Genomic DNA, 26,030 nt, shown 5'->3' with positions numbered 1-26,030 from the left:
CCTCTGTTTTTGTTTGGCCTCTGTAGTGTTTTTAAGTTTTCACAAAAAAGAATCCAGACTTTCAGGTTGTCTTGAAAGATGATCCCCAAATAGCCATCACATGGCCTCAGGTGGGATGTGGGTTCTGTAGTTTGCCATAGTCCCCACCACTCCCTAGTGTCTCTGGCTTATATACTCATTTGGACCCTGGAGGCATTGAGTATGTGCTCTTGTCTTAGAACTCTTGGTATTTGGGGTACAAAGTGCTGAAAAGCCATGGGGTCCTCCTTGGGAAGACAGACAGGGCCACAACAGAAAGAAAGAAAAGCCCATTCACAAAAGAACCCACAGAGCCATGTCAAGGAAGAGGGAGGGAAAAAGCCCAAATTATGCTCAATGAAGCCTTTTTATTTTCCACTCCACCTCTGATGCTGCTCAAAGTGATGGATTAGAGAAGCTCATTTCCTTTGGTTGAAAAAAAACCCAAAACAGAATGCAAAAGAAAAAGCCAGTGTTCAATAAAACGTGGAGGGATGACGCAATGGTGCCTGGAACCCTCTGAGCGGAGCTGTTAATTGCTTCCTTCCCCAGGACGCTGGTTAGCCCCTCTCATGGACTTGGACGTGTTTGTCAAAGAAAGTATCAACCCTCCATAACTCTCCGAAATGATACAATACATCACTTGAAAGTAAGCTAGGATCAACACGTTGTTAACTGTTTGATCCTTCAAGTCAGAATTAATGATAGGTATTCCGCACAAAGAAAAAAATGAATGTTAAAAGCCTATTTACATTAACTCAAGACATCCCTGCCGCATTGGGTTGAGTTGGAGGCGATTTCCTGCGGCGCAGCTGGTCCACGTTTGCTAGTCTGCGGGTGGGTGGCAGCCACTGGTAATCAGAGCCAGGCTGAGGGTGCGGGAGCCAAAATGATGGGGGGACAGGAATCAGCAAAGAGGAAATCCCAGTGACCGACCGGAAAGAGGGGACCCCGGGGTTAGAGCTCAGAGCGAACTCCTTCAGAGCTCTGGGGATCAGTTTCTTCATCTGAAAGATGGGCTTCATTCATTCATTCTGAAAATACTGTACTAAAGAGCCTGGGCCAGGCACAGGGCGTCCAGTGGGGAACAGACCAGGTCCCTAACCTCATGGATCCTACATTCTCCACAAAAACACTTTAACCGATAAGGAAACAAGTAGATTAACAAATAAAAAGACTACAGGTCACGATGATACTATGACAACAACAAACAGGGTGACGTGTCCAAAAGGGACCAAGATGGTGGTCAGGGAAGGCCTCTCGGAAGAGGTGACACTAGAGTTGAGCCCTGAATGGAGTGAGTCAGGCAAACACTCCAGGGAAGAATGTTCCAGCAGAGGCTGAAGCCCACGCAAAGGCCCTGAGGCAGGAATAGGCTTCAGAGTGTTCAAGCTACAAAGGTGGCCTGTAGCTGGAACCAAGGGAGGGAGGAGAGTGATGGAAGACGACGCTCGGGAAGCAAGGACAACGGTGTGTAAGGCTCTGGAGCAGAGTCTGGCCTTGTTCTGAGTGTGAAGGCTCCACTAGAAGGGTCTGAATGGGAGAGGAACGAGATTCGATCTTCATTTAGAACATCTCCCTGGCTCTGGCTGGGGAATAGACTGTGGGGGCAGTGGAATCACAGAGAGCAGTGGCTGCTGGAGTTGTCCAGGCCCGGAGGAGGATTAAGCCAGATGAGGCAGGCGGCCCAGGGCCAGCACACCCTGAGCCAGGCTGGAACCAGGTGAGGCGAGGGAGGCACTCACGGCAATCGCAAAATTTGAGGTTAGGGAGGGGGACTGCCGAAAATCTCAGGAATAAAGATGAATCAGGACACGATCAGTACTGCTGATCTTCCCTTTTGCCTCAGGGTCCAGTACTGGTCCGCCCAGCGCTGTGACTGATCCTGTCTCTATTGAAAGTTTTGAGTATTTTGTTCGTAACTCCGCAGAGAGGGCCTCTGATTGGCCCGCGCGGGTCACATGTGGCCCCTGAGCCAATCAGCTGCGGCTGCGCGGGCAGGCTCTGGGCGCAGACGTGGCGGCCGGGGCCGCTGTCTGGCGGGACGAGCCCTGGAGAGAGCGTGTGCGCTGCGGGTGCTCCCGGTGCCTGCTTCCACCGCAGTATCCCCTGCTTGCGGGGGCTGGCGCTAGGCTTGGGAAAAGGCTGGCGAGCTGAGTGAAGCCCCCACCTGAGGGCCGAGGGGCCGCTGAGGATGCTCTGAGCGCACCCCGGGGAGCGGCGCTCCTGGACGGGACCCGCCTCGCCTGCGCGCCCTCCTCCCTCTGGCCGCGCGGAGCACCCTCTGATTGCTCGGACTCGTCGGAGGCTGTGCCCGCCCGAGCAGAGGAGAGGCTTTCGAGAGTCAGGGACCCTCAGGGAAGGCTTCCCGGCCGGCTCAGCTCCCTGAGTGGGGACGGGTTCCCAGGCGCCAGGCAGCCCCCGAGGTGTGAGGCGGGCCACCAGTGTCCCCGGCACGACGGAGGCCCGTCACGACCCCGCGCCCTAGTGCAGAAAATGGGAAGCCCCCAGTCTCCTCTCAAATGTTCCAGATCATGCTATCATCAAATATTGGTTAGAATTAATCAGTCATATCTTGCATTTATAATTTTTTTGTATTGCAAAGGATTTTCACCTTTATGAGTTTATTTCGGTGTTTCACAAAGACTGTTCTGAACACCCCTGGTGGCAGGTGAGACGGTTTTAGGCAGGACAAAGAACTTTTTTTAATTTTACATATTTACTTTTAACTGTATTAGAAAAAATACAGCAAGCGCATCAAACACATGGTAAAGATAGTTGGCTTAAGTCAGAGCTAAAGTGGTTATTTAAACGTGGGAAAAAAAGAGGAGACTGTGGGGTTGATTTATATAAAATGTTGAATAATACGATCATTTAATGGGTACAGGTAAAAATCATGAAGGTGAGTGACTGAAGTTTGGGGAACACTTGCTCAGTTTTGGGCCACAAGTTCTGGAGAATCCATTTGAAGTGTGCTGTTGTCTCCAGGTGACAGTTGACGAAATAGAGGGCATTGAGAAACGTCTCTCCAGTCACACATGGTGATGAAGAGCCAGGCCAAAATGCCGGATTTTTTAAACTCTTCAAAATTCTTGTCACCTCCACCAAGCTGAGAAGTCATCTGTCACCCTAAAATGTGACTTTTGCAAACTCATCCCAATGTGGTGTTTCTCAAGACTTCTCTAGAAGCAGAGAAAAACACGATAAAATGTGGTGATTTTCACTCTGTTCTCGGTTTTCCTTCTACAGCAGTGGTTCTCAGCCGGGGTGGCTTGGCTCCCAGGGGACGTTTGGCAGTGTCTGCAGACATTTTTGGTTGTCACGAATGGGGGTGGAGGTAGGGTGGGCAGGGAGGCCAGGGATGCTGCTTAACATCCTGCAGTGCACAGGGCGCCCCCACAACAAAGAAGGATCCAGCCCCAAAGGGCAGGAGGGCCGAGGTAGAGAACCCCTGCTCCATAGTAATGACCCCTCTCACTTCACAGAACCGAATCTCAGACTGAAGGCTCAGAAGTCTGTCTCTCTGTTGAGTTCCTGAAGTTTGCCCAGAAATTAACATTTTGTTGGCTAAAAATGTAGGGCATGTTTTCTCACAAATAGCCATTGTACGGTAATATCTTTAATAACAGCTAACAATTATGGAGCCCTCATGTTGTGGCAGACACTGGCCCGACGACTTTGCATGTAATCCTCACAACCACCCCATCAGGTGGGTACGGAAGAGGAAACTGAGGCACAGAGAGGTGAAGCCACTGCCCGAGGCTCCACAGCTTGGACCTCAGAGGCAGGATTTAGCCGCAGGCCGTCTGGTTCAGAGCCTGTGCTCTCCACGATGATGTTATTCAAAACAGTGTGAGGCCTAAGTTGTAAGAGTATATATTTTCTGTGGGACACACTTTAACGATTTTCGTTATTAAGCGGGGAACACATGCCACACGTAAGACTTGTGTTTTCCTGAGTTGGGCTTCGTGAAGAAAGAGGACGCACCGCTGTTCCAGTTGTTCCGCTTGATTGCGGTTTCTTCCTCTGCAATTTCCCTGGTTGGCCTTCATTTCCTCTCAGTCCTCGAGTGCCGTGTAAGCTAGAGGGGAGGAGTTCATGGAGAGGGCTTCTGTCCAGCTCCCCGGCCCAGGCCAGCTCGTCGGCTTGTTTGAGCGCGACTTTCAGGCTGGGCCGTGTGAATGGAAGAGTTCTAGACTGTGCACGTCTGACCGTCGACTTCCAGGGAGCCAGATCCAGCGAGTTCTTATCACGTGCCAGGCGCCCTGCAAATGCTTCGCAGGTGTTATTTCATCTCAGGCCCAGCTCTTTGGGGGTAGATATTGGTTTGTTTGTTTGTTTTTTATTGAGATAAAATTCGTATAACAAAATTCAACACTTTAACAATTTTAAAGTGTGGAATTCAGTGGCTGTTAATGTATTCACAATTTTGTGCAACCATCACCACTCTCTAATCCCAGAACATTTTCATCACTCCAAACAGAAACTTCATATCCATTAAGCGCTCACTCCCCATTTCCCCACCCCCCAGGCCCTGACAACCACTAATCTACCTTCTGTCTCTATGGATTTGCCAGTTTGGGACATTTCCTATAAATGGAATCACACAACGTGTGGCCTTTTGTCACTGGCTTCTTTCACTCAGCATCATGTTTTCAAGGTTCATCTGTGGTGTAACATGTGTCAATACTTCCCTCATTTTTATGGCTGAATAGTATTCCATCGTATGGACACACCACATTTTGTTTATCCATTCATGTATTGATGGATGTTTGGGTTGTTTTCACTTTTTGCCTGTAGTGAACAATGCCGCTATGAACATTCGTATACAAGTTTTTGTTTGAACACCTGCTCTCAATTCTCTCGAGTATATTACCTAGGAGGGGGATTTCTGCGTCATATGGTAAGTGTGTTAGGTGTAGTTTTACAGTTGAGAAATCTGAGTCACAGCGTAAACTTGCCCAGGATCACTCACTAGTGAGCGTTAGGGCTGGGATTTGAACCCAGACTGCTGGTCCCCGCTGCCCGTCAGAAATGAGGCTTGGGAGATGGATCGTATGACACAAACCCTCACTTATTTATTTTAACTTTTATATTTCCTTGGTTTAATTTTATTTCATTATAAAAGTAATGTGTGCTCATTGCAGCTGCCAAATGATTTTTAAAAGCAAGTATATTTAAAAAACACATGATTAGTGGTCCACATGCTTCGAGCGTTCTTACTTCTGAGATGATTTTTATCATCAGTAAATGCAGTGATGGCACAACACGCCGACAGAGTGGCGCTCGGGTTTAATCACTTAATCTTTGGGAAGGAGGACGGATCCTCAGCGGCTGAGGGCTACACTGTTCCTGGGGATGGGAGTGGGGGTTTCGGAGGGCCTGAGCTGAGCCCTCCTGGGAAGCTCTTGTGCCCTCCGCAGCCCCTGAGTCCTGGCTGACAGTAATGGCGACCCGGAGCCAACAGCATCAGCTCCCAGGTCAGGGCAACACCGTCTGACCTGTGTTTGAGTCTCAGGAAAACTGCTATTTTTCCCTCCCATTTTTTGGATGAGGAAACTGAGGCTCTGACAAGTGAACTGACTTGCTGAGTAGCGAGGAAGTGGCTGATCTGGGTGTCCAGACCCACTCTTTCTGAACTTAAAGCCGGAGAGGTTTCCTTACTCTATACTCTCTCCCTTTATATCCATTATCTCGGTTTTTTTTTTTTTTGAAGGTTTTTTTTTTTTTTTTGTGAGGAAGATCAGCCCTGAGCTAGCATCCGTGCTAATCCTCCTCTTTTTGCTGAGGAAGACTGGCTCTGAGCTAACATCTATTGCCAATCCTCCTCCTTTTTTTTTCCCCCAAAGCCCCAGTAGATAGTTGTATGTCGTAGTTGTACATCCTTCTAGTTGCTGCATGTGGGATGCGGCCTCAGCATGGCCCGACAAGCGTTGCGTCGGTGCGCACCCAGGATCCGAACCCAGGCCGCCAGTAGCGGAGCACGCGCACTTAACCGCTCAGCCATGGGGCCAACCCTCCATTATCTCGTTTGATTCACAACAATCCTGTGAGTAGATGCTTTCATTGTCCCTAGTCTGCAGAAATGGAAACTGAGGCTCAGAGACAGGGAGTGATCTAACTGAGATCATTTGGCTAAAGGTGGAGCCAGGCTTAAACTCAGATGCCCAGGCTGAGGCTCTTTGTGTTGCAAGAAGGTGTTCTCTGGCAATCCAGGAGATCATGAAATGCATTTCTTTTTGGCTTTCCATCCCAATGCTTAAAGCTTCTAAGCTTCCACCTTGGTTAGCTGGATGGGCCTTGTATCTTCCAGATAGGCCTTGGTTTCAAATCCCAGCTCTGGGCAAGTTGCTTAATGAGGAGTTGAGCTAAATAAATTGAGGCATATCTAGTCCATGGAGAAATAATAAAGAAATAACCAACTCATCCAAAGAGCTTATTTTGTGTCAGAAACTGGACAAAACACTTTCTATGCATTAATTAATTTAATTCTCACAGCAACCCTTTGATCAAGGTACTGTTTTTATTCCCATTTCATAGATGTGGAAACTGAAGCTCAGAGAGGTTAAGTGACTTGTGCAAAGTCACCCAGCTCCCAACTGCCAAGGCTGGGATTTGCAACCCTGCAGCTCTGGGGCCTGTGCTCTCAGCCACCACTGCTTAAAATCACGCTGTAGAACTACATCCACCCGCATGGAAAACTCCATGAGTTCAGTTTAAAAAGTAGGTCACAAATCAGCACAGATACAGATGCCCCTGTTTATTTTAAATTTATATGTAATACCGCATTTCTGGAGGGCTGACTGTACTGGGCACTAAGGTAAGCACTTGGAGTCTGTTGTTTAACTTAATCTTTAAGCAGCCCTGCGAGGAGGGCACTGCCATGGACACATTCAGATGCAGAATTGAAGGCCCAGAGGGGTTGTCACTTGGCTTCAGTCACACAGCCCTGAGTAGGAGCTGGGATTCCAACCCAGATACTCAGGCCCCCGGAATTCAGCCACGTGGATGCACTCGCTGACCAGCGGTGGCACAGCTCAGCTGCCGGAGTTCTGAGCGCCTTCCGCATGGCCCATGAAGTGGTGCGAGGGCCCGTGGCTGGTGGCTGTGATCTGTGGATGCACAGTGTGGCCCTGTGTTGTCCCTAAAGACTCACACCCCCCACCCACCCCCACTTTTGCAAGGTGCTTTTCAACATATTTAATAACAGACAGTTGGAGCAGGGTGCTGCCCCTTTAGATGCTAGACTAGGGGGCGGTGAGGGGGGTCCGGGGCAGTGGGAGGGGCGCTCGGAGGGCTCAAAGCTGCACTGTTCGCCAACGTGCAGCTTTTCCTGCAGTCACAGTCAGCATCAGCCTGGTTCTTTCCCTGGAGAGCAGGCTGGCTGCCGGGGTTTCCTGCATCTCCCCAGGCGCTGCCTCCAAGCCTCACCCCCAAGCACCTCCAAATGCAGAGCTCTAAGCGGGAAGCCAGAATCTGGAAGACGTCGGGCCCATGAGCAGCTGCAGATACGCAGCAGAGGGGACTTGGGGGGACACTGTGGCTCCGATGCCTGCCCCTCCATGTGCAGGCCAGATGCAGGCCGGGACGTGGGAACCGCATCAAAGTGGCGGGCACCCAGGCTGGAGCGGGAGGGGACCAAGGAAGTGTGCAGCACAGTGATAAAAACCCGAGCCCCACAGGGCCACCGCCATCTGCCAGCATAGAGCTCCGCCAGCAAGGGGGCAGCAGTGACAGTGGCCTGAGTGGGCCCACGTCCAGGATGGCACTGAGAACTGGGGCTCCCTGCATCTTGGGGTGGAGAACGTGGGCTTGCTGGTCAGCGGGCCCCGGCAGGGCTGCAGCTCCACCAGTGCCAGCAAAGGGGTGTGAAGCCCCATGCCCTACAGGGGTTAGGAGCATAGGCTGTGGACCCAGAAGGCCTGGGTGCGAATCCCACGTCAGCCAATCATGAGGACTAAAACCTTACAAAGGTTATTTAGCCTCTCTGGGCCTCAGTTTCCCCATCTATAAAATGGGAATAATAGTGCTGACCTCACGGGGTGTTGGAAGGTTAGAGGGTATTTAGCACGATGCGTGGCACATACTGAGCACTCCAGGAGTTAACACCCCAGGCACGGCCCTCGGCTACGGTGGACAGAGTTGGTGGATAAATATCCCAGCATCCTCGCCGCTCTGACATGCATGCTCCATCCTGTCCCCTAGAGTCCCCAGCAAGATGGAGGCTCGACTGCCACAGCCATAAGCTGTCCCTCTGTTGGCTGCCTCCCCTCCCTGTCTGACTTCCCCGCTCCCCTGCCTCCCGCAGACACTGCTCGCTGCCCATTGTGGCTGTTGTCACCGCCTCAGGCGCGGCTTTGGGAAGAACCCAGTGGTTAGAACCCAGTGGTTGACGTCACCCCGGCTGACAGCACGGGCTCTCCATGCTGTGAGCAGACCTCAGTTCAGATCCTGCTCTGACACTTGCTCACTGAGACCTCAGACAAGCCAAGCAGTGTCTCTGAGCCTCCGTTTCTCATTGTAAAACGCAGACAACAATGGCAGCCCCCCTCTAGGTTAGCTGTCAAGACTCCATACACTCTGTGGGTCGAGTCTCTAGCATGGACCCTGGCACATAATAACCAGGGGACAAGTGTCAGCTGTTCCTATTACAGTCACTTAGACCCGGGGGCAGCTTTATGGGTGAGAAAGCTGTGCAGTCACGCAGGTCCCCTCACCTGGTTTAATGCTCTGCTGTCACTGCCTTGAAATTCTTAATAATTTTTGAACAGAGGGCCCCGCGTTCCCATCTCGCTTTGGGCCCTGCAAATTATGCAGCCATCTCGGTGAGACCTCTCTGGACTTCGGTTCCCTCGTCTGTAGGGTGGGGTGACAACATGGTAAACCCACCCTGCAGCAGTGATGTGGGCAGAAGAGTGTGTGCCCATAAAAGTGCTTTGCTAGTAAAAAGACAAATAACCCAATAAAACACTGGCAAAGGACCTGAACAGATATTTCTCCAAAGAAGATGTACAGATGGTCAATAGGCACGTGAAAAGATGCTCAACATCGTTAGTCATCAGGGAAATGCGAGTCTAAACCAAGGTAACATAGTACGTCGCACCCATCCCAACGGCTAGGCTCAAGCAGACAGACGTGACAAGTGTGGATGAGGACGTGGAGAAATCAGAACCCTCACACGCTGCTGGTAGGAATGTAAAATGGTGCACCCACCTTGGAAAACAGTCTGCAGTTCCTCAAGAATTAAAACATGGAGTTACTCTGTGACCCAGCAATTCTACTCAGTATCAACCCAAGAGAAATGAAAACATATGTCTACACAAAAACTTGTACATGGATATTTATAACAGCATTATTCATGATAGCCAAAGTGGAAATACCCAAGTGCCCCTCAACTGGTGAATGGATAAACAGAATGTGGGCTAGCCATGCAGTGGAATATTATTCAGCCATGAGAATGAAGAAAGTACTGAAATGTGCTACGACATGGATGAACCTTGAAAACATGATGCCAAATAAAAGGAACCAGACGCTGACCACATGGTATGTGATTCCACTTACACAAAATGTCTAAAAGAGGGAAATCCGTAGACACAGAAAGTAGGTTAGTGGTTACCAGGGGCTGGGGGAGGGGTGGAGAGAAATGGGGAGTGACTGCTTCTGAGTCTCAGGTTTCTTTTTTGGGGTGATGAAAACGTTCTAAAAGTGATTGTGATGATAGTTGCACAACTCTGTGAACGTACTAAAAATATTGAATTGTACCCTTTAAGTGGGTGAGTTGTATTGATGTTATATTTTTGAAAATGTGCTGCTGTGCAGACTCCAAAGTGCTGGACAACAGCTGTTAGGATGATGGTCACAGCACAGCGCCCCTGACTCCCACACACTCACACCCCATGCACGCACGCGCACACACTCACACCCCCATGCACGCATGTGCACATACACGCACACACTCACACCCCCATGCACACACGTGCACACACACGCACCCACTCACACCTCCACATGCACATTCACACACGTGCACACACTCCCCGCCCCCACGCACACAGTGGGCACACACACACATGCACACATGTGCACACATACTCACACTTGTGGTCCTGGCTGCCTGTGTGCCAGACCTGCACCACACCCCTGCTGGATTCTCTGTGTTTATTCTTCATCTTTAGGAAAACACGTCCACTGCCAAGTCCTCTGGGGAGAGGCCCCGAATAAATACGCCAACGGGAGGACTCCCTCTTCCTGCTGCCCACTCCATCCTGCATTCCAACGCAGAGACAGAGGTCAGAGAGAGTCCCTGGTGGGACGACATGTGATGTGGACCCTCCCCAGGGCAGAGACAGCTTTCTCTCCTTGCCAGCGGGTAAAGAGCCTTCTCGCCTTGTTCAGGCTGCAGATGACAGAGGGCTCAGGACAGTGGTGCCCAGACGGGGGCTCTCTAGAGCAGTCAACGTTTAAACAAAGTTGTGGGGACTCATGTGAGGTCCTCTCCTCCTCTCCCTCTCTCTTTCCCTCCTGTCCCCTCTCTCCCTCCCAGAGTGTGTGTGTATGTTCCTCTCTGACCCTCTGATTTTCCCCCTCACTCCCCCCAGAGAGTGTGTGTGTGTTCCCCTCTGACCCTCTGATTGTCCTCTCTCTCCCCAGAGTGTGTGTGTACCTCTCTGACCCTCTGATTCTCCTCTCTCTCCCCGTTTCTCCCTTCATCCTCATGTTCATCACTTCATGGTTGCAAGTTGGCGGTTGTGCCTCCAGACATCAAGCCCACGTTCCAGGCAGGAGGGAAAGGCAGAAGGAACATTAATCAATGCCTCAAAATATTTTTCCCAGGGGCTGGCCCAGTGGCATAGCAATTAAGTTTGCGCGCTCCGCTTTGGCAGCCTGGGGTTCACAGGTTTGGATCCTGGGCGCGGACCTACTCACCGCTTATCAAGCCACGCTGTGGCGGCGTCCCATATAAAGTGGAGGAAGATGGGCACAGATGTTAGCCCAGGGCGAGTCTTCCTCAGCAAAAAGAGGAGGATTGGCGACAGATGTTAGCTCAGGGCTGATCTTCCTCAAAAAAATATATATATATATTTCCCAGATATTTGTGACAGTGATGCAAGTCAGAAAATGTTTGAACACTCCTTCTTTTACCTAAGCACCCCAAAATCACTACCACTAAAGAGGATTTCATATTTCCCTTGCTCAGTTTTCTCCCCTTTTCCATACCCTGAAGGTTGTTCCTGGGCTTTTGTGAGGTAGAAGGGGGAGAATCAGTTGGGGCAGAGGGACTGGGGAGGCAGGAGGCACAGGAGGGAGAGAAGGAGGGATGGGCGGCTTGCGGAGTCTTGGACGTTGTGTCGGTTCTGGTCCTTCAGTCCTGTGGGCTTCTGCCAAACCTGCGTGCGCTCGGCCAGATCGAGGGTTTTAGCTCACTCATTCATTCATTCTCTCGCTCATCAGACTGTGGCGTGATTGCCTGGTACGTGTCGGTCTCCCCATGTGACTGCGAGCTCCGCGAGTCCCTCTAGTGTTGGGGTCTGGCGTGCTGCATGTTTGTTAGACAAACGAAGGAGTGCGGGGCCTGTGCCACGCTGCTGCCCGGGGCAGGCTGGGAAGAACTTGAGTCAGGAATCTCTGGGCCGGAGGGGATGGAGACAATGGACCTCCCTGGGTGGCTTTCTCCGTGACCCCTTGACGTTGGAATCTTGCTGCCCTGGTCTGGCTCTCCTCCACGGGTGGGACCCGTGACCTTGACTGGACCCCCGTTTAGCACCTGTGCTATTACAAAGCCTCCAGTGATGGAGGCAGGTGGAGATGCTTCCAGGAGGTTGGCTGGGCTCTATCCTCTTCTAGGACGTGCTGGGCAAGTCCTCGCTGTCCCCTACTTGTTGTGGGGTGTAGACGTGTCAGTGCTAGGGGAAGGGGGATCTGGTTAAATGGGCCGGCTGGTTAGTTGTGTTCCAATTAATTGTGGTCTCACTTAGCTGAAGGATGGCTAAAGGTCTGCTCTTTCCCGTGCCTTCCACATCAGGAGGTGGCGACCTCCTGCAAGACGGGGATAATTTCCACCGCAGAGTCAGGTGGGTCCTTTGAAGAATGGCCAAACCAGCCCAATCATTGTAATAACAGCAATAACACTGGTGTAAAAACACCAGTCATGGCACACTTACTATCTTCCATATTATCATGGTAGGCCAAGCATGTGATAGTTTTCTTTTTGTTCTTCACAACAGCCCGCTGAAGGAGGTGTATAATTATACCCAATTTGCAGATGAGGAAACTGAGGCTCAGGGAGGCCAAATAACACAGGCAATCAGCGGGGGAGCTGGGATTTAACAGCAGGTAGACCCACTGTGGAGCCACGAATCTTGGTCCGTGCCCCTCCTCTGCTGCCGCCCTGCGGCCTGCCCCCCAGCCACTGCCTTGTGCTGGGCTTCCCTCCCTCTCTGTGGAAATTAATTTACTCTAATGTGTGAGTGACTGCTAAGCTCAACTCATCATAAAGATATTTGCCTTTTTATTTTAAGTGCTAGTTCATCCGAATGCGTGCTTAATTGATGGAATGTAGAGAAACATCGAGCAAACAAAAGGGCGCCTCCTGTTCCCGTGGGTGCGGAGGAGGACCTGCTGACTCCCCTTCCACCTGCAAACCCAGTGGCAGCAGAGACGATGAGAACATCACCTCCAGCCCTGCCCTTGGCCGTGAGTAAGTCCTTCCAGGCCCTTCCATGGCAGCTGTTAATCTCCAGCCCTAACAACCAGCCTGCTCTCTGTGCTTCCAGGTCTGGTTTGGACTGGAACAATTTAGAATGCCGTCTTATAATTACAGAGGTGGTGCAGGCGGGGGCTGCGCCGCGGGGAGGCCGTTGGGCTTGCGTGTCTCTGCTGCAGCCAGCAATTTCAGTAATGATAGTCATGCATGCCGTTTATCTTTGGGGTTTCCAGAAATACAGGGACTTTTCCAGACATTCGTGAGTGTCTGTGATGTGAGTGGTTCGGGCTGCATCATGCTCTGAGGCTGGGAGGACTCACATCCCGGAGGAGCTGGGGCACATTCAGTGGCTGTTTAGGGAACGTTAAACTCAGATGGGTTCAGACAATCGGTGAGGCGAAGGAGACTCAGAACTTACAGCAGGAGAAACACAGTTTTCTCAGGACCAAGGGATTTCCTGGGATGCAGGATTTCAGTTTTAAACCCAAGAAAGTGCTGGACGAACCACGACAAATTGGTCACCTTGTTCCTGGTGAACCCAGGGAGTTGAAACTTTTTTTTTCTCCATCCAGAGACTTTCAAAAAAGGCAACAAATAAATTTTTAACCTAGACCTGAAGAACAATAGGGGAGATAGAAAGATAGGATAGAAGAGGGGGCAAGAGCAGGTGAAGGACACCCACAAAATGTTCTAAAGTGGAAATCAAACGATGGGGACGATCCACTGAGCCCAGCAGAAAAGCTGGCCGCTGAGAAGCATGGGTAGGCAACAACGGAAGGCCCAGAAAATTAGGCTCCCTAATTCTAGCCCTTTCTGGAAGGAGATGGGAGGCCTGCCCTGTGGAGAGATTAAACCTGAGACTCTCCAAAACCGTGACGCCAGCACGAGAAGGACCGGGCGGCCCTGTTGTGAAAACAGGACACTTAAGTGCAAGTGAGTTTGGGAAATGGCGAGGCCTCACCCTTCTCCCATCATAGGGACCGCCACCACATCAAAACCAGAAACCAAAACATGCAAGCAGAAAACAATGGAACATAGAGGAAACAGACGATTTGGAAAGAAGAAACATGCTTGAGAAAAAACAAAAAACATGGCTAATATCCTCACAGAGATCAAAGATCGGATTCATGAAACAAGGAAATGCTATTTTTTTTTTAAAAAAAGAAGAACTTTCAGAGAAACAAGAATGCCTTCTTGTAAAACTGTAATAAAAGAGTAAATAGAATAATTTAGAGATAAAAGTGAAGAAATGCGCCCAAACCTGGCATAAAAACACAGAGATGGAAAACTAGAAGTAAGAGATAAGAAAGTGAGAGGTTCCATCCTGAGACCCAACTTCCAAATAGTCAGAGTTTTAGCAAGAGGAAATAGAATGGAGGGAGAAATTACTGTATCAGAAAACAGGATATAGAAAAGACACTTCAAGTTTTCAAAGAGAAGGAAGGGGGAAAGTTCATATACAAATGGACAGGAATCAGAATAGCCCTGATCTTGTGAACAGCAAGACTGGAAATATTGCAACTATGAAGAGCATGGAGCCAAGCCTTATTAGCCTTCCAATGTCTGGAGGAAAGTTATTCTCAAACAAGAATTTTGTGTTGGGCTAAACAGTCAAAGTGTGAGATAGAATAACGGTGTTTTCAGATATTAGAAGTTTCAAAAAGTTGCCTCCCGTGATTCTCACCCCAGGCAGCTCCTGGAGAACGTGTTTCAACCACACAACAGTGTAAATCACGAAAGAGGAAGGCACAGGGTCCAGGACCTGGGGGCCCATTGCAGGAGGGAGGTGAAGGCAAGTCCCAGGATGGTGGAAGGGAAGTCCCAGCAGTGCAGCAGGCCTGGAAGCCAGGCAATCAGGAGGAATAACTGAAAAACCAAAAAAAAAAAAAAAAAATGAAAATCACCCAATAGGTTCCCTGGTGTGCTTGTGATGAGAGAAACTGTAGAATTCTTTTGGAGAGTCGGAGAAAGACGTAATGATGGATACCCAGAAAACTAAGCAGATTATTTTCTAAAGGCGATTATAAACTCCAGGAAAAACAAAAGGTTGTACAAGAAAGGAAATGATGCCCAAATATACTACATGGTGTAGAGGCAAAAAACATTTACATGGCCATAATTATGTAAACACTAAATATTCATTTCATCAAAAACTTGGATCAACAGATCAAGAGGGTGTGGGAGGAGAAGTCTATACATGGAGGTGTTGTAAGGTTTTCAAACCTCATTTTGCATATGAGAATTCAATGGATAATGTCTAAAATAGAAAATCAAGAAAGAACAGTATGGGCATATTATTTAGACGCATAGAGGGATGTATGAGAAGAAACAGCTAAAAAAGTAACGAGGAAAAGTGGTTTCTTCTAGAAGGCTCTAATGTCCAGATTTAAAGTGCCCATCAAGTGCCCAGTACAATAAATTTGAAAATGATGGATCCCAGTCTGTATCCCCACTGGGAGTAGGAGCTGGAGGGGGCCAGAGCACAGCTGCTCTTTATTATAAACCTTGTATTACAGTTTAACTTTTATTTACCTCTGCGCAAATAGAAGTTAAATTTCAAAAGTAACAAAATGACAATTTTCTATGGGAAAAAAAAGTAAGAAAAAGAACACTGGTATTCACATCCTCAAAGCAGGGAAGTTTCAGGGACAGCTGGATTCAGCAGCTCAAGTGATGTCACCAAGGGCTAGGGTGGCCAACTAGACCCGGTGTGCCTGGGACTGTCTCAGTGTTACCACAGAAATCCCCACAGCCTGGGGAAACCTCAGTCCCAGGCAGGACAGTTGGTCACCCCAGCAAGGGCCCCGTTTTTCTGTCTCTCTGATCTGCCTTCCACGGGGTCAGCATCGTGCTCAGATCCCACAAGGCGGCCCCTTGAACATCTGTGTGGTCGTCCCATCTCAGGTGCCCAGCGCCATTAACCTCACTGCTCCTTCTTAAAAACCTCTTACTCCAATTTTATTTAATCTTCCTATTTTTCATGTGTTTAAGTTTTTTGTTAAGCCTCCCACAAAATCTTTTTTGGGAAGCAGTCCATCTATAAATCCTAAATAAATAAATACACTACTCTCCTTTCCACAGCTGTCCTGGCGAGAGCGGCGTCCACGGAGGACCTGCCAGGCTTCCCGATGGGCTGGGATGGCCGGAGCCAAGAGAATACTTTAGCCTGAATTATCAGGTTTGCTCATCTGAGTGGTCAGCAAGCAGAACGATTGCCAAATCCCCTCTTCGTGTTGTGCTCGGTAGATGACCGGTGAGGTCACTTGTTTTTGTTTTAATGCATCCACATGCAGGTTTGGGCAAGAAGCTGTTTTCCTGAACTCCAGTTCAAGTTCTCAGACGGTGGGCCCCACACGTGTGATGTTCAAGGCCGAGGGCAGAGACCAAGGGGAACAAGAAACGATCGTCGGTCTGTGGAGCAGAATCATCCGCTCTCCCTCGCCTGGCGGGGGGAGCACCTTGACGGGTGGAATAGCGCTGGGGGCAGGAGCAGGGTTGGGAGTGGGACAGGCCTGGGTTCAAATCCCTGCTCCCAGCAGTGTGCCTGTGGCAAGTTACTGCCTCTCTCTGGGCCAAAATCCTTTTCTCCGGGCCTCTCTGAGCCTGCCCAGTGCCTGTGTGTGAGTAGGGAAGAAGGGCCTTCTGGGTAGCTGTGGTCCGCCACACGGCTTGGGGCCAACCACAGCATCTCCCTCAGGGTGGACTGGGGCGACGGATGGAAATGCCCAGACTGGCACCCGGCCCACAGGAGGTTTGAATGCCTGGAACAGCAACTAGCAGACAGCTGTCCTCTCTTCTGTCTCTGGTCCTGCCCCTTCCCCTAAACAGTTCTGAGTGGTTGTAAACTCCCCTCAAAAACATTAATTCAAGTCAGACAATTCAAAATTCAATTAACTCACCAGAACTTGTAAAATGAAAAAGACAGACATATCAAATGTTGGCGAGGATGTCGAGCAGATGGGACTCTCCTGTGCTGCTGGTGAGGATGTGGTGTCAACCATCTTGGAAAGAGTTTGCCAGAATTGACCAGAGTGGACAATTCACAAATCCTATGACCCAGCTCTGCTCTTCCCTTCCTGGGACTAGACCCACCAGAGGCACATGCATGTGTTCGCAAAAGACAGACAAAGAACGTTCATAGAGGCATTTTCTTATCAGCCAGAAACTGGAAATTACCACATGCCAATCAGCAGTAGACAGATTTCCTACATTCACATTTGGAATATTACACAGTGACGAAGATGAACAAGCTACAAACACGACATGACGGGTAAATCTTATAAACATGATGTTTATAAAATCTTATAAACAAGAGGTCAGACACACAGGAACAAGTGTGTCTTATACTATTTTGTTTGCGTGACTTTCGAAAACAGGCAAAACCAACCTACAGAGTGAGAATTCAGGGCAGTGGTTTCCCTGGGGCAGGGCGATGACAAGAAGGGGTCCTCTGGGGACCGTGATGCTGCTTCTTGATTTGCTGCAGGTGCAGAGACGGTCACTCTGTGTGCACTTGGTGAATGTTCACTCTCACAAGTGGTGCCCTGTTCTGCATGGATATCGTTCTTCAGTAGAAAACTAGAAATGAGTACATCACACACTCTTCATTGTGTTTCCCTCGTTCAAGGGGTCGTGGGGACTGGGTGACTCCCCTTGTCATCCTGTCTCAGCTGAAATGTCGCCTTCTCAGAGGAGCCGTCTCTGAAAACCTGTCCCAGTGGGCCAGCGGTACCCCTGCTCCGCTTGTTGGTGGGTTGTCACTTGCTTGTTAGGTTCCATCGGTTGATTGTTTCTTATCCGTCTCCCCTCCCAGCCTGCGAGCACGGGAGGCAGGACCCTGTCCGTCTTTCTCCCTCCTGCAGGTCCTGTTTCTAGAACAGTGCCTGGTGCAGGGTCAGAGCTGACGACGTCCTTTTGAGCATTGGATGTTGAACGGACCAGTCAGACATTTGTGAACAGAACAGAGTTGTGGAAACATGTGCAGTGTTTTATGTCCAGTGAGAGGAGAAGGTTGGATTTATGGGTGATTTTTTTACCTTTTCCTGTGGGCTGTTCTTTATTTCCAAATCTAGGGTTGGGCATCTGATGATGAGCCATGGGCAGCCAGACAAAGGCTAAGGCATGACATTGAAGAAGAGCACCCCGTAGCCAATGGCAGGGCAGAGGTCACAGCTGGGCAAAGGCTGGGAGGACATGCCGCCCAGGGTGAGTCCACCCTGCATCCGGGTGCTCACAGGCCCTGCCCTGGCCGAGGACACGTGGGCAGAGGCAGTGGCAGTCCCTGTGCACACATGACTCTTGGTGGGTGTCACGGACCCGGGTGCCAGGCTCCACTGCGACGTCACGCCTGCACAATCAGGCATGGAGCCCGCTGGACTATTTATACCTCTGGAATGTCACCAGGCCGGCTGGGAAGCAAAGACCCTTGCGATGCATCAAGCCCACGGCCGCCACCGTGTCTCGGCCCAGGGCTTCCGCGAGGCCCGCTCAGCGTTATCAGCAGGCCACTCCGGAGATAAGCAGCTGCCGCTTGGCCCCGCTAATGGTATTATTTTAGGGACCACTCAGAGGACAGGATAGGATGGGGGCCCAGGTCATCTGTCATCCTTTCCTTCATCGCCACGCTAACCAAGGGTGGAACAAAGGGTAGCGCTTGTTTGGGGAGCTGGAGAGGCTCCACCGAGCGGAAAATCATCCTCCCCAAAGGCAGCCAGGAAAGGAATCCGCTCAGAGCGACTATTTCCATTCCCTTCCCAGCACCTCCGGGCGACGCACCCACTCACAGGCCAAGGGGCAGTGCCAGGTGGAGGGCAAAGCCGTTGTCTCTAACTCTGGGCTCGACGGAATGGGCAAGATGATTTCTACTAAAACCTCCTAAAATAGAGAGATATTGGGTCTGGATTCGGTTAGAAAGGGTCAGAGCTCAAACATGTAATTTCTCTGTTGGCTTTAGCGATTGAAACGATTTTTATTCAGCATTTCTGTAACTTAATGAAGTTGGACATGCGCCATTGAAGCTCAAGCTCAAGGGGGCGACCTCTGAGCAAACTGGCCCACGTGTCCGCCCCTGGTCCCCCTACCCCCCGACACACACACACACACACACACACATACACACACACACACACACACACACACATACACTTTTCTTGGGGATTATTCAGTCTGTTACTCGGCAGCTTGCTTGTGGCATTAAATACTGATGTGAGTTTGGGAGAACACGGATCTAGGTCGGATTCGTCGTCCCTCATTTCCCCAGCCACTTCGGTTCCTGGAGCAGGCAAAGGGGGGAAGACAGCTGGGGGTCTGGGAGGGGAGCCGGCGGCCAGCTCACCGCTCCGTGGAGCACACTCCGGGGCACACCTGAGAAAACGTGTCACTGGTGATCCAGTGCTGCCCACCCGCCAAAGGAGCCCACCAGATGGAGCCGACCGGGAGCCCCAACTCTAAGCCTGATCTGAGGGGCGCCGAGGGCCAGGTGAAGGCCGTCTCCAAGGTCCTTCAGCTCCCGGAGCAGAGCCCAAGTCTCCTGGTTCCAGGCCTGTTAACAACATTAATTAACTTATTCATCAAAACATGTCAAGGGAGCTCTGCTTTATGCCAAGCCCTGGGCTGGGCACAGGGGACACCACAGTGACCCAAAGAGACTAAAGTCCTTGCCCTCCGGAGGGCGAGATGGACAACAGCCACATAAATAAGTCAAACATTTGGCTCGCCAGGTGGTGAAGAGCATGATGGAGAGCAGAGGCGGGGAGAAGGTTGGGGGGGGCCAGAGGGAGACTGCAGTAACCAACAGGTCAGACGAGGCTCACACACAAGGTGATTTGGGGCAAAGATCTGAAGGAGCTTAGGGAACAGCCTGCAGCTATCTGGAGGAACAGCGTTCCTGGCCTGGGGCAGAGGCAGGGCAAAGGCCTTGAGGCAGGCGCGCACCTGGGGTGTGGAGAATGGCAAAGAGGGTGGTGTAGCTGGAGCAGAGTGTGTGAGGGGAGAGATGGAGTGGGGGTGCAGGGGGCTGAATAACCGCCCCTCAAAAATGTCCATATCCTAATCCCTGGAACCTGTGATACGAACCTGTGTTACTTTGTATCAACTGTTTTCACTCACAACACTTCTGACACCAAATGTGTGGGTTTTTTCCCAGCACCAATTCTCCAAATCTCAGACACCAGCTGGGTGTCCTACAATCCAGTTAAATTCCGACACTAAGTCCCCAGAGTTAGCACAGACCCCACAGCTTAAGAGCTCAGTCCCACAAAACTGCCCCTACTTCAGACGAGTTGCAAGGCCTAGGTTGCCACCTTTCCCTCTGACCAACTGCCTACAAATCGGGGGTTTCCGTGACTCCCTCCTCAGGTTTGATAATTTGCTAGAACGGCTCACAGAACTCAAGAAGACACTTTACTTACTATTACTGGTTTATTATAAAGGCTGTAACTCAGGAGCAGTCAAATGGACGAGCCGCACAGGGCAAGGAGCAGGGCAAGGGGCGGGGCCTCCATGCCCTCCCTGGGGTTTGGACGCATGTTCCACTCCGTGGGTGTGATCCAGTAAGTCCCTGGCCCTTGGTGATTGACCCCATCCCCAGCCCCTCTCCACCCCAGAGGTCAGGGGGCGGGGCTGAAAGGCCCAACCCTCTCGTCACAGGGTCCTTCCTCTGGTCAGTCAAGAGTCACCTCATTGGTGTGAACTCAGGTCTGGTTGAAAGGAGCTAGTTATGAAAAACAGATGATGCTCCTAAAACTCCTGTTCTTTCTATCACTCAGGAAACGCCATGGGTTTTCGAAGCTCTGTGCCAGGAACGGGGACAAAGACTAAATATCTATTTCTTGTTATACCCCACCTTGCAAAAGGGACTCTGCGGATGTGGTTGAGTTAACATCTTGAGGTGGGAGGTCGTCCGGCCGATGTGGGTGAGCCCAGTGGAAGCACAGGGTCCCCGTACGAGGGAAGTGGGAGGATCCAAGGAGATGTGAAGAGATTGAAGATGCTCCCCTGAAGCCAGTGAAGGGGCCACAAGCTGAGGAGTGGGGGATGGGGGGCGTCTAGGAACTGGAAAAGGCGGGGCGCCTCCAGAGCCTCCAGAAGGAGCCAGCCCACTCTAGACCCCGGACCTCCAGAGCTGTAAGGGGATAACTCTGCATTGCTTTAAGGCACTGAGTTGGTGGTAATTTGTGACAGTGGTCACTGGAGACTGCGGGGGGAACATCCTGTGGTGCCTTTTTGTTACTTTCCTCTGAGCAAGGTGGGAGTTTGTGAGGGTTTTGAGCAGAGAACACTTCTTTAATAGGGTCACTCAGATGGCTGCAACGAGCCAGGCGCCGAGATAAGAGCTCTGCTTTCATTGTCTCATTTAATGCCCCCGACGACCCTGAGAGGTGATTATTACTGTGCCCATTTTATAGAAGAGGAGACTGAGGCTTCCAGGAACTATGTGGTGGGCCCAAGCTCACTCAGCTCATGAGAGGCTCCAAATTCATCATTTAGTAGGGCAGACAAGGTCCTCTGTCCAGTGGCCCCACTTGCTGTAGGAGTTTTCCCTAAAATAAATGCCCAGCTCTCTGCTCTCCCCCTCACTGCCTCCTGCAGGTCCCTACGGCCCCCCGAAAGAGGAGACGATGCCAGGGAGCAGACTCAGGAGCACCAGTCCAGCAGGCTGGACATCACTGGGGGTCTCCAGGAGGCAGAAGGGGGCTCCAACGCCCATTCCTTCCCTTTTTCAGCGGGGGCGTGGTCCCTACATCAGTGGACCCCACCCCTCAAAACTCTCCCCTTAGCTCCCAGGCTTGGGCCTGTGGGCTTGACTGCAGTTTCAGTAATTCAGTGGTTCTCAACCGGGAGTGATTGTGTGCCTCAGGGGACATTAGTGGTTGTCGCAGTGGGGGGATGCTACTGGCCTCTAGAGGGTGGGGGCCAGGGATGCTGCTGAACATCCCACAACGCACAGGACAGCCCGCAACAGAGAGTATCCGGCCCCAGCGCCAGGGGTGCCAAGGCTGAGAGCCCGGCTCACCCACCCCCTCCGGACGCCGTCGGCCCCCTCCCTCGGGGTCTGCGCTCACCCTGCAGGCTCGGGCACTGTGCGTGGGGTTTCTGTACACTGTGCCCTGCACACCTGTCACCTCCCCCTTCTCACAGCCCCCTCCACTGGCCCTGATTTGAGTGCCTCTGTTTTCTTTGGGCCCCAACACTGGCCATCGTGCCACCCTCTCCTCGACTGTGGATCTGCTCGCACTCGCTCTGCGGCTGGGTGTGCCATCCAGGAGAGGGGCCTCCTCGCCTCTGTTCACAGCACATCCTCAGTGCCCGGAACACTGTCCGCAGCGCGTAGGTGCTCAAAACGTGCCTGTTGGACAGTGAATGTGGCAGAATCGGACCCTGGGCCGGCCACCGGGTCCTTGTTCTCACCACTGGGCGCAGGACCAGGATCTGAGCGGCCCGGTGCAAACGGAAAATGCGAGGCCAAGAGGCGTTAAGAATTTCAAGACGGCAACAGCAGGGCGTTCAACCAAACCCGGGGCCGTTGTGAGCACAGAGCCCCCGTGACAGCCCAGGTCGCAGGCCCGCGAGGACGAGGATGGTTTGTACCGTCTTGCAACACTGTTTGCCGGGGCTGGCACGTGATTTGTGGCCACATGGCAGGGCTCACAGCACTGAGAGTAGGGCCAGCTCCAGGCCTGACGGCACGGAGTCGGGGGCTTGAGACCCTGCCCCACCTTGGCCCGCCACCCCCTCCTGCTGGAGCGTGTCTGAGAGGGGCGGGCAGGGCGGAGGACCGAGCTCGGCGGGGAGCTCTGCCTCCCAGCCAGGTGCACGCTGCCTCCGTCCAAACAGCTGTCGCCAGCTCCGAAGGCTTTGGAGGAGTCTGTGTTTTCCCTCTTCTATTTTTATTTCCTCAAATCTGAGACCAAGAGAGGCGAGTGCCAGAGTCCTGAAGGGGTCTGAGCCAGGAGGAATTGATCCACAGGCGAAGGGGAAATGTCTGAAAGAGGCCACAGTGAGTGCCCTTGGAAGGGACGGACAGACTCCCACCTGAGTGCGGGGCTGGGTCCCGTGAGAGAGGGTCCACCCTGCCGTCAGATGCCCCCCACTTAGGCCTGGGGCGGGGCTGCCTCTGCATCGCCCACTCTGAAGGATGCCGTTGTCAATGACGCCCGGGTGAACAGCACCCCCTGGAGGTGTGCAGGGCCCAGCCCACCCACACGCAGCAAACATTCCACGGTGCCGTTTCCCCCTCCCTGCACCTTGGTCTAAAGCAGGAATGGCGGTTGGAGCGCTCGGCTCCCAGGCCTGGCCCGAGGACCAGTGAGCTTGAGGGTAAAGCCCTTCGTGTGCCTTGGGCAGGGGCCCTGGGCCACAGCAAGAGCTCAGCAGCTTGTAGTGTGTTTTGCAAAGATCCAGACAGGTCATTCCATCATCCTTCGCAGGCACGTCTGACGGTTGCTGTGGTGATGAGTGACTTTATAAAGAATTTGGGGACTATAGGTAATGACTCCGGTGCATGAGGGTTGCAACTCAAATTGTGCAGATCACTTGGTAGATGGGGGGACTCTCAGTGAAAAGACCCTGTATTCAGCGGCGGTCACTATTATTTTCTGCTGGCCTGCAGTCTGCCAGCACGCATTTCTATGTGCGAATTGCCTCCGACACCCTCTGTAAGGCGAGTTGTGCAGTGTAGCTGAGATCATGTCCAAGGCAGAACTCTACCATGGCCCCCAGGATTCCTGCCTGATATGTAATTATCACTCCCAAAGATGAAGGGATTTTGCTGTAATGTAACTACATTACAGCGGTAATTAAGTATAGTAATTAAGGCCCCTAATCAATTGACTTTGACTTAATCAAAGGGAGATTATCCTGAGTGGGTCTGGCCTCATCAGGTGAGTCCTCAAAAGAAGTGAGAGAGATTCTCCTGCTGGCTCGCAAGAACTAGGCTGCCATGTGGTGAGAGGATACATGGAAAGCACCCATCAGTGGCCTCTAGGAGCTGAGAGTGACCCATGGTTGACAGCCAGCAAGCACATGGCGACCTCAGTCTCACGACTGCAAGGAACTGTATTTGGCCGACAACCTGAAGGAGCCCAGAGGAGGACCCGAGGTCCAGGGGCGGGTGCAGCCACTGTCCCCTTGATTTTAGCCTGCAAGATCCTGAGCAGAGAAGCCAGCTACGTCCTGCCCAAACTTCTGATCCGTGGGAGATGTAAGATAAACGGGTGGTCATTTAAGCCACCAAGTTTGTGGTAATTGTTATGCAGCAATAGAAAACGAGTATAGATAGCTAATTGCTGATCTCCAGCATCCATAAGGTCCTGAGAGCAAAAGGCCCCTGACTGCTGACTTCCAACTGTGTATACTGCCACCCAGAATACAAGACTACAGTCGTGCGCTCTGTAATCACATTTCAGTCAACGGCAGACGGCGTATACGAGGGTGTCCCATAGATCAGTACCTGTAGCCCTGGTGTGTAGCAGGCTGTACCGTCTAGGTTTGTGTACGCGCACTCTACGATGTTCGCATGATGATGAAGTCGCCTCATGACGCATTTCTCAGAACGTGTCCCTGTCACTAAGTGACACATGACCGTGTACTTCTCAGCCTCCCCTGTGGCTAGATGCGGCCACGTGACTGTGTTTTTCCCAACGAGAGGTGAGTAGATATTTTGTGTCTGATCCTTGCGATGGCTGCTTAAAGGGAGCATACAGCCTACAGCCTAGATCATAGATATGATGGCTGGTGCTTCAGTAGCTGTTTTGGACCATGAGGTGGATTGTGATGGTGAAGTCATGAATTAGGATGGCAGAGAAAAAATGCAGGAAGAGACTAGATCCCAAATGGCACAGTGGAGTTGCCATCCTGACCTTGGACAGCTGACCTTCAGACTTCTTTAAATGAGAGAGAAATAAACTTTTACCTTGTTTAAGCCACTGTCATTTGGGGTTCTTCTGTTATATACAGCTGATCCTACTCCTAAGTACTCTAGGTGGGCACCAAACCATCTCACAGATGAGGAAACTGAGGCACAAGAGGGTAGTAAGTTGCCTGAGGCAGAGGTCCCACAGCTAACTAAGTGCCTGAGCTGGGCTGGATCCAGGGCCCCTCTGCCCAGCAGGCACTGCCTTTGGCTCTGTGGCATCAGAATTCTCCTCCATCCCGAACGAATATCTGTATGAAGGCAGCAGAGGTCTCCCCCAGGGGGGTGAGTGAGTGTCCTCTTAGCTGCCTCCATGCGTGGACTGGACCTGGCCCCACTTCCCACCCAAATACCTCTGCAGGGTTGCCCCCCAAGATGAAGAGGGAGAGGCTTAACTGGGGCAGGACAGATTAAAATGCTGCTTCCTCCTTGAAGCCCTCCCCTATTCCCTTACCCACCCCAACTCTTCTCATCATGTCCTCTCCCACCTCCTGTGACCCCATGGCAAAGTCCCTCTGTGGCCCTCACAGCCATTCACATCTGGCTGGCTTCATTCCTGCCCGACTCACTGTGCTCCGGCTACATGGGCCTCCTCGCTCTTCCTCCAACCTGCTGAGCAAGCCCCACCTCAGGGCCTTTGCACGTACTGATCCCTCAGGTAGACACGCTCTTCCCTAGGGTGACTCCACCACCTTTCACCCGGAGTCCTTCCCTGACGACTCTTTCCGGAGAGCTTGGCTCCCGACCCCCCCACCCCCCGCTCGCTGCTGCTTCCTCACACTCAGCATCACTTGCCACCGAGCTGCTCACTGCCAGGGCAGCCTCTCCATCAGGCACAGTAGACACGGTGCCCGGTGCCCTTGGTACTTGTAGGGGCCCACAAAAGTATTTTAATGTCTTTTAAAATCAGAAGATAAGAAATGAATATAATTCAGCCTGATTTATCTCATCTTTATACCAACGGAGTCATAAAATAGAATCAGTATTTTGCATGGAGGGGGGCCCACGCAGCCACGGCGTGGTGCCAGTTACCGCTTGTTCACTGTGCCCCATACACGAGCCCCTGGCACAGACGCTTTGCCTTGTCCCCCTGTGTCTCCAGTGCCCACAGCAGTGCTGGCACCCGGTGGACACACAGTGAATTAGTGAATGAGCCAACGAGGGAACGAATGCTTCTGGCCAAAGAGGAAGCTCGTGCTGCCCTGCTCCTGTAAAGGGCACCGCGCTCTGGCTGCCCTCGGCGGTGGTCGTCCTCATCTGTGGTCTGCCGCTCCTGCAGGGTCGGCCCGGCCTGGAGTCCCTGCGCTTCCTCCGGCCGGCTGGTGGACAGCAGCTCTGGCGGTGCGTGGGTGAAGGGTCGGAACTGGGCGGGGAGCTGAGGTTGGGCTCCCACGGCCC

Source organism: Diceros bicornis, chromosome 19 (assembly GCF_020826845.1).
Source record: "Diceros bicornis minor isolate mBicDic1 chromosome 19, mDicBic1.mat.cur, whole genome shotgun sequence".
Lineage (NCBI taxonomy): Eukaryota > Metazoa > Chordata > Mammalia > Perissodactyla > Rhinocerotidae > Diceros > Diceros bicornis.
The sequence above is the reverse complement of the archived record's forward strand: the minus strand, read 5'-3'. Positions refer to the sequence as shown.